General features: G+C 40.9%; 1 long non-coding RNA gene across 1 annotated transcript; it reads right to left on the bottom strand.

Moving 5' to 3' along the window:
- Positions 1-2,959: 2,959 nt before the first annotated feature.
- Positions 2,960-8,678, bottom strand: LOC116269666. The gene is made up of 2 exons (XR_004177301.1): positions 6,833-8,678; positions 2,960-5,957 (listed from the first exon to the last, which is right to left on the bottom strand). It is a non-coding gene; the product is annotated as an uncharacterized LOC116269666 (long non-coding RNA).
- Positions 8,679-13,118: the final 4,440 nt, after the last annotated feature.

Here is a 13,118-nt window from a genome sequence, read left to right as displayed (position 1 = left end):
TCTAAGTACAGGGTTTAGTCGGTTAGAACTGGAGCTCAAACCCAAGACCTGTGCTCTCTGAGCGCAATGCTTAAGGAGACTCTGCTCATTTGTGAATTAGAAACTGGAATTTGGCCCCAGGAAGAGGAGCCCTCCTGGGTGGTCAGGCTTACTATGAGGAACTCTGAATTGGATTTGAGGGTGTGGGCTAGTGCATGTTTTCCTTCTGGAAGTGCTGGCCTCTCGCAAGCACCCCATCCTCTCCCTGACCACTCTGGCAAATTAACAGAGGGTTACTTTGTTTCATTTACTATCAGGGCGCAAGTTAGGCATAGGTGAGAAGAGACAGTGCCTGACAAATGCTTAAGGAAAGAGATGTGAATTCCCACTGTGTTTTCTAAGGTCGTAAGATTCTTTCCAGTTGATTTACTACAGTGACCATAAATCTAGAAACGATATGTTCTTAAATATATTTGGAAGGGCCCCTGGGGAATGGCTGTTTGGTGTAGTGCATGGCATGTGGGCTGAGAAGGGAATTATACATATCTAGGTGGGTAGATGTCTAGGTTAACCAACTGTTCTGCCTCATTCCCTGGCTTAAATATACTAGCGAGAACTGAGAGAAGGGCAGGCAGGTGTCCACGTTCCAGGCAACATCATGGTCCAGTCCCTGTTCTGAAGGCGTGTGCCTCATGCTTAGTCCAGAGCCTGCAGTAAGAAAATCACCCTGTCTGACCCAAGGAAACAGCTCAGCCTGGTCAGAAACAGGGACTCCTTTAAGTGGCTGTGAGAATCATGTGTGCTTGTATGTTCACATGCTTGGGGCTCATTTAGTCCCAGAAGGAAAGAGGGGGTGGCAACGCAGGGTATTAACAGGATAGGCTGAACAGCACGACCGATCTGTTGCTGATTTCTGCTCTGCTCTGCCTTCTTGACCCAACCTCCATGCATGTTTCTTATTATGCTGTGGATTTGTTTTGCACTGATGGGTGGGAAAAGACCGGTGAAGCAATAATCGTGTAAGTGAAAGCAATGACTCTCTGGTGTCCTCTACAAATTTCCCACAGTCTTTGCTAAGGCCTCAGGGCCCTTCAGGGTTTAGAATTACAGCTTTCAGTAAATCTCCTTAGACTCACACTCACATGTGCCGTCGTGAGACAGCACCAAATCTGTGCTGACAATTCTTCACAAAGCCAGAACCATGCCCTGTGTCCAAACACTGATCAGAGCTGAGGAGTAACTGTGACAAGAGCAGCTGCCATTTATTGTGCAGGGAGTGCGTGGCAGGCCCTATTCGAATCCCTTCAATGGATTCATCAATTTAACCCTCACAACAATTTTTGGTAGTGAGTGCCATCGTTATCCACCTTTGACAAATGAGGAAACTGAGGCACAGAGAGAGATGAAAGACTTGCCCAAGCTAGTTAACAGAAGAACCAGTACTCAGGCCTGGAGAGTCAGATCTCAACCTATAGGCACTACCTCTTTTCAAGGACCCAAGAATGAAAAAAACACAGAGTTGGGAATTATTTCACTTTAACCTTAACATCACCCATTAAGGAAATGAAACATTCATTGAATAAGAATAAGAATGTTTTCCTTTACCAATGGAGACATTTTAAAGTAAGAATTGTGCTTAGTTTCTGTTCCAATAGGGTTGCCAGCCATAGTTTATGGTGTGGTTATCATATTTCAAAAGATTTTAGTGGAAAGATCTATGGGAAAGCTGTTGAGTGGAGAAATCAGCTGTGTTTTGCCTATCAAGATGACACTATTGACCCAATGCAAGTTAGGCTTCTACGCTAAGTAATTTTTCTAGTTGTGTTGACAAGTTATCTTGAACCATCCAAGCCTCATCTTTTCTTCCCTGTTGATTAGTTGGGGATGAGAGACAGATGATCTTGGTCTTTGGAGAAGTGTTTTATTTTCTTCTATTCAAAACTAAATAACCCAAATGAGGCAGTTTTGCCTTCAACTAATTTTGTGTTTGTACCCACTGAACTGTCCTCTTGCTTTCATAGGAATGAAGGAAAAGAATAATTTTGTGATGATAGCTGGCAGCCTCTCAGGTATGGAACTTGAGCAAAATGCTTCTAGGAAGCATTTGGAGACAGATAACAGCAGGTAGAATGCCAGTTAGAGGGTTCAATTATAAAGAAGAAGTAACAATTTTGATGTTTTCACCCAGCTTTTCTATGGTGTCTTTTTTAAAAAATGAAAATACATACTCTTGAGAACCTACTTTATCTTAAGTGATAATATTCATTTAACTCTTGATGAGGTAAAGTATATCCTAGGATAATATTATTCTAACCTGATTCTAAATCTTACGTTTTTAAAAAAATGTTGTAGTGTTAATCAACTTTGCAGATCTAATCAATATAGACAGCTCTGATGAGTAGATCGTTTCCCTACATTTTTCTTATTTTTTAAGAGCAAATGTTCTTAAATTATTAAGAAGGTATGTGTCACATTATGTTTTGTCTTTAGCCACATTTCCTTTGAAATTAAAAGGAGATAAAAGTCCCATCTATGTACTGCTGGCAGAAAAAAATTGCCGTGAACTTTCCCCGAAGACAATATTATGAAAAGCCTTAACAACAAGCATACGCAAGAAAACAACACACAAAAAACCTTAGAGTCAACCTAAATGTCCATTAATACATAATATGTATTTAAGTCAATAAAATAATTTATAGCTGTGAAAAATAGAGAATAGTTAAATAACATAGAAACATGGCCATACTGCACTGTTCAGTGAAATAGCAACTTGCAAAGCAACAGTATGTTAGCCCAATTTTTAAAAATAAAAATATTTGTGTGTGTGTTTGTGTGATACGTGTTGTAATATGTGTAGAGAAGGACAAACTCGAAGCATACTAGAACAGTTTTTTCTTGGTTGTAAGACTGTATGTTTTCAGGCTCTTTTTTTTTTGTATTAATTTTTGACAATAAAATGTAAAGTAAATCCTTGAAGATCTATATTTAGAATTTTATTTTGCAGTACTTGCACTTCACTGTAATTCTTGGTGTTGCTATAAAGCTGGCTATATTTACTACCATAATTGATTCTCAACATTCTGTCCCATATTCAATTCTATGTAATGACCCTTATTCTGACGAGGCCTTTTAATAAAGATGGTTGCTATCTGGCCAGCTGTATCATTTAAGTTATAGCTTCTGCTGCTGATCATCATTAAGCTTCAAAAACCAATACTTTCATTAACATTTATAATTTTTTAAATTTTTTCGAGGTACATTAAATCATTAATTAGCCCATCTTCACAGTATGTTTTCCCATTTCCTGGACCATGTGTTTTCAGTCTAGCTGCAGTGACTTCAAACTGCAGCCTCCTAAAAGCAACAGAGTGATTCAACTGAACAACTATTCAACTATTACTTGACTATCCACAGGTGCAAAACATGACACCAGGAAGAGTGAGAATGACACCAATAAACAAAAATGAGCCACTGGTGTCAAGGAGCTCAGTCTAGGGAGCAAGAAAAACACAGGCCTAAGTAATCCCAATGCAATGATTTGAAAAGCAGTAGACAAGCACTCATTCCAATTCCTAAATGCATTCTGCACCTCTGCCAACTTCTTACAAAATGCCCATTTGCTTTACTCTTGTTAACATATTACAGATTGGAAATGTCTCAGAAAGGGAAAGCATGATATTGTACATCTTTAATAGAGGTAAGTGCTCAGAAAGCAGGGACCTACTTATATTTTCCCGCGATGGTGATTTATTAACTAAAATCCAACCCACCCTGTTTGGTAGCCAAATTAGATAAGTTATCTCTTTGTGTCATCCCAGTTCACTGGTGCACCACTCTCTAGCCGTATGAACACTGTTTTATTTTGCAGATGAGGAAATTAGAAGACGGGGGGAACCTGCAGCTTGTCCTTTTCTCCTCAAAAGCCTATTTCAAAGTCCACATTCAATTGCGGTGGACTTTAAGGGGTGGGCTTCAGATCTTCAGTTACTTATCCAACTGCAGGATCTCCTGCCCTCCAGTTGGTGTTTGAGACTGGACAAGTCAAGAGTCTTCGGGCAGAGCTGACTCCACCTACTGTTACACTGCTGAGCAGATGAGAAAACCAGGCTTAATGTTTGTTACCAGTGTCTCTTCCTATTTCTTACTGTGTGACAATGATCGGTATCTGGTTGCCTTAGAGACTGTCAGGCCTGGCATCTCTGCGTATCTGCAGAGCACTCAGTGGTTTCTGAAAACAGGTGTGGCCTGGTTAAGAGTAGCACAGCCACAAGTTTGTTTTGTTTTGTTTTGTTTAGGTTGCTTTGACTCTGGCGGCTTTTACCAACTTTCCAAATGTCACTCACTCTACCTCAGGGGCTATTTGTCAAAGTTATTGGTAAACTAGTTTCTTACCTGTTTTTTCTCTATATTTTAAGAGTTAAAATACTAGATAGAAAAAAAAAGCTTACTGAAGCAAAAACTGGTTTTAAGTGACAATTGTGTGTTCGTTGTGGCTTGCACTTTGACAATTAGTTCTGGTCCTCTTGCTGATGGTGTGGCTTTTGAGGTAAATTGCATGAAGAAAACCAGTTCTCATTTGGTAAGCTCCAGTGGGTTGCAGAGTTGAGGGAGCTGATACTATCACCCACCACCATATATTTGGCCTCACTGGTATAGAGCTAATGACCAGTAAAGGTATTGAAAGTACATTAATATTGGGTCAGATTAAATAGGAAAAATAGACCCTATTCAGTTATGAACATTTCTCCACAAAACAGTACAAAAATGGGACTACTTGTAAAAAGTCTTGAAAATCAATGAATTTAGAAAAAGTTGGAGAAGCTGGGTATATTTTGACAGAGAAGAGACAGTTTAAGGAAGTCAAGAGAGCTGACTTCAAATCTTCGAAGAATAGCATGTGAATGCACAAATAACCATAATCTTTAAGGCCAAGAAAATGGACTGACAGCTTAAAAGGGGAAATAATTTGATTCCAAGAAGGCAATCCATTCTAACAACAAGAGCACATCTTACAGCAGTGAAATGGGTGCCTCGAGACAATGAAAATTCCCATCTCAGGAGCCAACACCAGGTGGTGATTTGTCAGGCTTGCTAGGGAAGGATTCTTGTAGTAGGAGGGAGATTGGATGAGACCTCTAAGGTCTTTCCCAAATATAAGATGCTATCTGTCTAATTAATTGCAGTCAGACTCTTAGGTATTGTCCTGGGCTCTCATCTCTGTGTCGTTGAACTATAGATTCACTTCTTCCTAACTGAGATAATTGAGTGGATTCACATCTTTAAGTCAGCATTCAGCAGAAGCAGTGATGGTGGTGAGATAAATTCCCAGACTTTCCATCTGATTAATTACTGTCCCAGAGCCTTGGTTTAGGAAGATCCAGGAGACCATGAGGCTCATCAGAGTTGAGAGCTAATCCCATATGAAATCAACCAAGTGTCTGTTTCCACTTGCTTCCCCTGAGGAAAAAAAATAATTTCCTTTTATTTTCTGGATGTTTGGGTTCGAGGATGGGTTTGATCTTTAGTGCTTCTTTGTTTTGTTTTGTTTTATATTTGTTTATGTTTGGTTTTAGCTCTGGAGTTCCAAAATGCAACATAATAAACACTTGCATGTCCAAAGCACTTTTGTCTGTTTTGCTGGTGAGAGTTGAAAGTAGATAATCTGCAGTCAAGTTTTGGTATCAGATCAGTCCCCTGTGCAGCGCGTGGTCTTGTGCATGCTGCTTTATTTTCTGGGCCACCATTTTCTCATTTCTGAAATGGTGTAAGCACCATTTTATAGGTTTATAAGAATCCAATGAGAAAATGCATGTCAAGGTACTTTCTATGCTTTGAAGCACCTTTAAAATTTTAGTTAGGGTTATTTAAGTTTTCTGAACTGTGTGTTGTGGTCAGTGAAAGATATAAAAAGCTCTCTTCACTCTTTGCATTAGACTTTTTTTTCTCAGAAGCGACATTTCTTGATCTTCCCATAGGTTCTGTAGAAAAACACATGATTGATTAGAACTGTTGTTTTGAGTCTGCACTTGTAAGTAAAACAGAACATGAGTGAACACCTGGAAAATCATGACTTTCTCAAACTTTCAACTCTAGGTTGGTATAAAATGACCAAAGAGACAAGCAGTAGGAACTATTGAGTTTCATTAGGCAAGGCTAACAACTAAGGTAACAAACCTGGAAATTCACAGGGAAAGGAGATTCTCTGGATCAAACCCAAAGCTGTAAATATTTGTGTGTATTAATGATTAGGATTTGCCATCCTATAATCAGTTTTGCTCTAAAGGGAAAATGTTCATAGAGAGTCCCTCAAACACCAGGCAGCAAAAGCAAACTCCCCCAGCAGAAGATAGAAAGCATTTCACAGAATGGGCTTAGCAGGGCTTCTCACATGCTTGTGGAAAATAAAGTGTGTGACCACACTGTACTAATAATCTCCACAGACAGATACATTGTTGCTTGATTCAGGCCTTGTGTGCATAACATTGTCTATATGTTTTGTTTTCTTTAAACAGAATCATAGAAGATAAGGAGCCACAAAGTTTCACTCTGTTTTCAAAGGTGCAGTCAAAATGTTACACTTCTAAATTGTGGCAACGAGACACACCCTGAAGAAAAAGAGCCTTACACCTTCACAAGAAAGCAGAGAAACCAAGATACCTTGTGATGTCTTGTACATACCAAGAAAAATATGTCCTAACCTTGAAAGCCCATGTTGGACGTGAGCAGACCCACATCATCACAAAACCGAAAAGTATCTTTCTCATCCACTATACCCCTTCTTTTCCAAATGAACACCTGAGACTTTGAGCTACTTCATACAACAGAGTTTCACACTGGAGCCTCCCACCCCTACCTGCATTTCAGGCCCAAGTATTTGCTGGTGTCAGATTCATCATCAAGAACCTTTCTGTGGTCCATTTCCTGGGGCACAATTCTCTAGCGATGGGCACTAATCCCGTCAAATCATCCATTTTTGTTAACATTCATTGCGATATCCATTCCAGGTATCTGCTTTGTGTATAAAAAGGAAATTTCTGAAGATACAGCTTGATATGAAAAGGACTGATTTTAGTTGCAGAGGTTTCATACATAATGGGAGGTTGGTCAAAAGATTATTCCTTGCTGGAAAAAGCTCTGGAAAAATCACGCCACGCAGAAAGCTGTGCACATGGCCTGTGCGTGGATTCAGTGTTGAGGGGGAAGGACATTCTCTTTACACTTTTACAACTTCCTGATGTAAGTGGTTCACTCACAGGAAAAGGAGCAATGCTTTGGTACTGACACTTTCACCCCAACTTTCCAGCCTGTGGAGTGTAAGGTAAAATTAAAGGATGGGTAATCAGACCATCATGAACAAAAACAGAAAATTGTGTCTTGGCATGCAAATACTGTGAATTTCATTTCTCTCTCTGTCTCTCTTCTGTCTCTCTCTCTCTGTCTCTCTCTATCTCGCTCTCTTTCTCTGCCCCCCATACCCCAATCTTTTGAACAGTTCCAGTGTTGCTAGTATATAATTATGACAACCGGACTTAATTGAATACTAAGCTAATGCATTTTGATACTCTATTATTCATTAACTAAATTTCAGTTGTTTAAGCATGAGGTTAACAAACACTTTTGACCATCTACTATATACTAGACATGATGATGACTACTGGGGATATAGAGAGATAAGATGTAGTCCTTTCCCCAGGGAGCTTACAGTCTACTGGACAGACATAAATGAACAGTAAATGAAAATGCAGTTGTCCTGAACTCAGGGTACTATGGGAACTTACAGCAGAAATAGCAAGCATAGTCTTACAGAGTCAGGAAAAGCTTCATGGAAGACCATGGTGTATATGTTGAATACTGAAAGAAATAGAACAGGAAAACCTGGGAAGAAAGACCGAGGATTTGCATTCATGGCAATTACCCAGCCTAAAGGTAAGAGATATCAGGGTACCTGAGGGGAACTGTGAGTTTCCAGCTTGACCAGACACAAACACAAAGAAATAAGGGAGAGTTGAAAGAGAAAGTTTGGAGAGCAATGCATGGGGAAGACTATATCAGATTTTGCATGTTTTTTGTATCATTTCCAGCCAAAGGCTTGGTTGGATAGACCTTCTCAGAGGGTATGGTTTGAATGACTAAGGTCATAGAATTATAATATTGTAAGGAATTTAGAAATAACTTAGTATTAACACCTGCCCTCTGTGCATAAGTACTCTGTACAACAACCAGACAGGTACCTAGAGCCTCTGCACTACCTTTGGAGGTAAATACCTCCAACGAGCAGGGGCACACTATTTGACAAAGCAGCATTCTCCCTCCCAGTCTAACAGCCTGTGATGTATTTGACCTTTCTTTGAGGAAAGATAATCTTATGGTCCCTGACCTCAAGATGTTTACATTTTAATGATTGTGTGGCTTATCCATTAATCTGAAAAGAATCACAGATAAAGTAGATAATAACATAGACCAGGAAGTAGCATTACCAGGTATTTCAGATTTGGGGATTTATTTCATCTTATTTCTGGGACTTAGGATATGACAGAGGACCAGATACAGTCCCTACCATCAGAACCCTTATGATATAAAGGCTGAACATATAAGTAAGCATGTAGGCCAGGTGCGGTGGCTCACACCTGTAATCCCAGCATTTTGGGAGGCCGAGGCAGGAGGATTGCCTGAGCTCAGGAGTTCATGACCAGCCTGGGCAACACGGTGAAACCCGGTCTCTACTAAAATACAAAAAAAAAATTAGCCAGGCATGGTGGCGTGTGCCTGTAGTCCTAGCTACGCAGGATGCTGAGGCAGGAGAATTGGTTGAGCTCAGGAGGCGGAGGCTGCAGTGAGCTGCGATTGAACCACTGCACTCCAGCTTGGGCAAGAAAGTGAGACTCTGTCTCAAAAAAAAAAAAAAAAAAAAAAAAAGTAAGCATGTAAAGACACTTTATATAATTCATGTGTGTGAACAATATGAATGCATGTGAACACTGACCCACTAAAGTAAAGGTAGTTCAGAAATCTCGGGCAGTTCCCATTAGAGCTGCCTGAAGGCAGGCTGGGAGGATGGAAAGGAGATTGAGCTACAAAACACATAAATGTGAGCTACACAGAAAAAGGGTCAATTAAACAAGTCTTGTTGACTCTGGAGTCTGGCTCTGCATCCCTTTTAAGTGAAGGCCAGTGGCTTCCCACTGTGTTTAGGTTGAAGCTGGCCTGAAGGATAGCTTGTATACTGGAGGTTGTGCAATCAGATACTATTTGGAGGACCTATTAACGGGCCTCATGTGGTGTTTTTCATAAAGAAAATCACCCTCCGTTATTTAATGGAGGTCTGTAGACTTTGAGTCTGTTTTATAGTGGGGATGTTCTTTGTAGATGATAACTACAGGGATTGGAGACATTACTTTCACCCAAACACTGTGGCTGCTGGGAAAGGAAGATTTTTGGAGCAAATGGGACTTGGAGAACACATCACATCTCGCCATATAAAAAGCTGTTCATAGATTCTGTTCTGCACCTTCCTTTATTCTCACTTTGCATGTAAGTTACTTGTGGATATTCTGCTTCCGATCCATAAATTGTAAGTCAACTTCCATTTTAGGTTTCTCAGACCAAGTTTATGGGGTCAAAATGAGCATGGAGTTACAAGCTCTTAACTCTGTACTTCTGCCTCGAGGGAACATGTTTTTCCGCAGATGTTTAGAAAACTCAGCACTCAGTGTGTGCTCCACATTACAGAGCTCCCTTTTCTTCTCAGATAATCCAGTTCTTCCACCTTAGTGTTTCAGAACTACCATTATTTATACATTTCAGATTATACTGCCAGAGCCTGAGGTTGTTCCAAGAGCTCTTGGCTGCACTGGACCCTTGTGTTCTCTTCCTAACAGTGCTGTAAGAAATGGCCAAAAAGTAGTGATTAAAGCAAAATAAATTGACTATCTTCTAATTTGTAGTCAGAGGTTCTAAAAATCAATGTGTTGGTATGGCTGCATTCTCTCTCAGTGCTCTAGAGGAGAACCTGTTTTCCTTCCCTTTTTAGGTTGTTGAACCTACCTGCATTCCTTTGCATCCTTTGACTTGTGGCTTCTTCTTTCATCTTCAATGCCCACAGTGTATCATCTTCAAATTTCAAGTCTCTCTCTCTCTTCCTCATTCTCTATCACTTTTATAAGGTAAACAGTAAAAGCATATGGTCCTGCGCCTTCCAGCCAAAGCATAATCATTCTGAAGGGCAAAATAAGGCATACAAATATTTTATATGTGGCCTCATTCTTTGGCTCAATGACAGTCTTTTCTTTAACTTCAGCTTCTTCAGGCCAATTAGTGGGTATTTTAGACGTCTACAGGAAAGCTTTGGAATTCTTGTATGTTGCACAATGTTCCTAAAGATAGGTCATGCTACAGATTGTGCGGATTGTTTCTGTACCAGCCAGTCAGTCAGCCAACAGAGAATCAAGAAATATGTATTAAATTTCTATTATTATACCAGGTACTCTGCTGCATGTAGAGAATACAGTGGTGAATAAGACAAATGTTCAAGCATTATCAACAGACAGCATCAAAAAAAGCAAGCAGAGTAGCAGAAAGTGAATTATAGCTATTTACAACGCGTATCTTCAGGAGCAGAATAGCAGAATGCAAACTAACACAATGCAAAGGAGGAAAGATTGGAGTCTGTGTCTATAATAAAACTCCACTGCTCTAGTTGTTCAAGAATAATAGATAAAAATTAAAAGACGTAGACCCTGCATTCAAAAAGTTTTCAGTGTAAGTGGGCAAACAGAATATTATACATAAAATGACAAAAAAATTAGTCAATTATAAATATAAATCAAGGGCAGGAACAAGGGTACAGAAGGAAGAATTGTCTAGCAAGGTGAGGGAGCAATGAGCTCAGACCTGAAGGACTGTTGTGAACCGTCATGGAAGGAGACTGGAGGGTGCCACATGTAGTGGGAGTAAAGAAAGATTTGGACTTTCAACAAAGCATTTTCAATGCTAAGGAATAATCACCATTGGTAGGGCAAAATCATTCTGCAAAGTACATCTGCACAGGTGTTGACAAATCTAATGAAAGTTACTGCATAGATGTCAGCTGTGGTTACAAAATCTAAGCTCCTTAATGGACGGGACTTTGCTTTATTCACCACTGTACCCACAGAACTCAAACTACTGCCTGGCACAGAGTAGGCAATCAGTAAACATTTGTTGGTGGATAAGTGAGTGAACAAATGCAGAGACAGAGGAATGAGCAGGGAATTGCTCTTTGGACCAGGGACGGTAATAAGTACACCCCTCTAGCTTACCTCTCCGGAATGAGATACTAATCACCCAAAAGCAGGTTATCATCACTTGCCTTTGCCTATCTGGAGAGCCAAAGAAATGAAGGCCAGACGTGGAGGGTCTTAAGTCACAGACACAGCTTGTCCCTGAACAGCGGAGCAGGAGTGGAAGCTGGGAGTCTTTTTATTACATACATCCTGTAACAGTTCTCATGGGCTTGGCTTAAAAATCCTACAAAAATAAGAATGAGTAAAAGAAGTGGGGAGTATTTCTAGGAACTCCCATGTTCTTCCAACACCCTATTCTTGTCTCTTTCAAGCGATCTGCTAAACGGCTGCTCCATGTGGTATAAATTCCCCACCCCAGCACTAAGAGCCACAGTGTCACTATTGGAGGAAAAACCTGAAGACGGGGGAACTGACAGAGTCAAGTGCATTAGACTAAATCACAGCATCTAATGAGGTTCCACAGCAACGACTTGCCATGCTCTTTAGGGAAACAGTTTCCTGTCTCCTTCATGTGGCCTCAGCAGGCCTTTCAGTATCTTATGCTGTGCAGAGTCCCTGTGAAATTTTCCCTCAGCCTTTCTCAGCGTGCTCCCGTACACCTTGGAGTTTCTTTCAGCCAACATCACAATCCAACTAGGGCTTTACGAAAATAGAGTTTTGTGAATAAAGTTGAATTATGTAACACTATTCTTCCATAGGACAATTTTTCATCTATCAGGCCAGGCCCTTGATGCAGGAGAAGGTGGCAGTGAAGGATCTGGAAGGGGTGTCTTTCTGTGTCTCAGCTGTTTCCTGGAAGTTTGCTCCTGGGCACCTCCAGCTTTTCTTCACCTCTACCTTCCTTCATTGGGAGAAACCAGAACGGTCCCTGACTACCCAGAGCAGGTGCCCAGCAAGGAGCAAAGAAACAAAATACAAAGTAAATAAACACTGGGACAAGAGGGCAGCAGAGTAGTAATGTGCTGTGAGCCTGAAAAGCACTGTGGCCTCACTCCATCTGATATGTTGGATATTATCCTCCCTCATGTTGGATGCTTGATCCCCATGTTGGAGGGACCTGGTGGGAGGTGTTTGGGTGAGTGGAGTGGATCCCTGTGAATGGCTTGGGTACCCCTTCAAGTATGGAAGTAAATTCTTGCTCTGTGAGTTCACACAAGATCTGGTTGTCTAAAAGAGCCTGAAACTGCCAGCTCCCTCTCTCTTGCTCACTCTCTCCCTCATGGAACATCCAGGCTCCCTTAGACTTTTCACCTTGACTGTAACCTTCCTGAAGTCCTCACAAGAAGCAGATGCTGGCACAATGCTTTGTGTGCAGCCTGCAGAACTGTGAGCCAAATAAGTTTATTTTTGTTATAAATTACCCAGCCCCACATATTCCTTTATACCAATGCAAAGGGACTAATGCACCATCCCCAGTGGCCTCCTCCCCATTCACAACCTGCTAGCCAAGCAAGGGTGGTGGAGGCAGATTTGAGGGTGAGCCCCGGATATGAGACAACTCCCACGTGTCACTAACTATGGCTTTGAAGCAGCTGCAATAACTTTTGTCTCCTGGGCAGACTGAGGTTAGGAGTCCAATCCATGCTATGGGGTGAGGTCAGAACACCTTCCCTTGCTTTGATCTCATTGGGCTCCAGCCTCCCTTGTAAAGGTCCTATTAAAGAGGGCTCTAACTGTCTCTGTCTTGGCCTGCCTACTCTTTGGGAATTTTCCTATAATTTTGAATTATTTCAAATCAAAATGTAGTATTTGGAATGGTTTATTGAAAACCCTTCTGAAGGAAAGGGGAAGGGCTAAGGGAGGTCTTTGGGGTTCTCCTGTACTGCTACTTTCAGTGGGGCTCTTTCTGCCCAAAGC

This window comes from Papio anubis, chromosome 12, assembly GCF_008728515.1.
Source record: "Papio anubis isolate 15944 chromosome 12, Panubis1.0, whole genome shotgun sequence".
Classification (NCBI taxonomy): Eukaryota; Metazoa; Chordata; class Mammalia; order Primates; family Cercopithecidae; genus Papio; species Papio anubis.
Note: the sequence above shows the minus strand (reverse complement) of the source record. Positions and strands in the feature narration are given on the sequence as shown.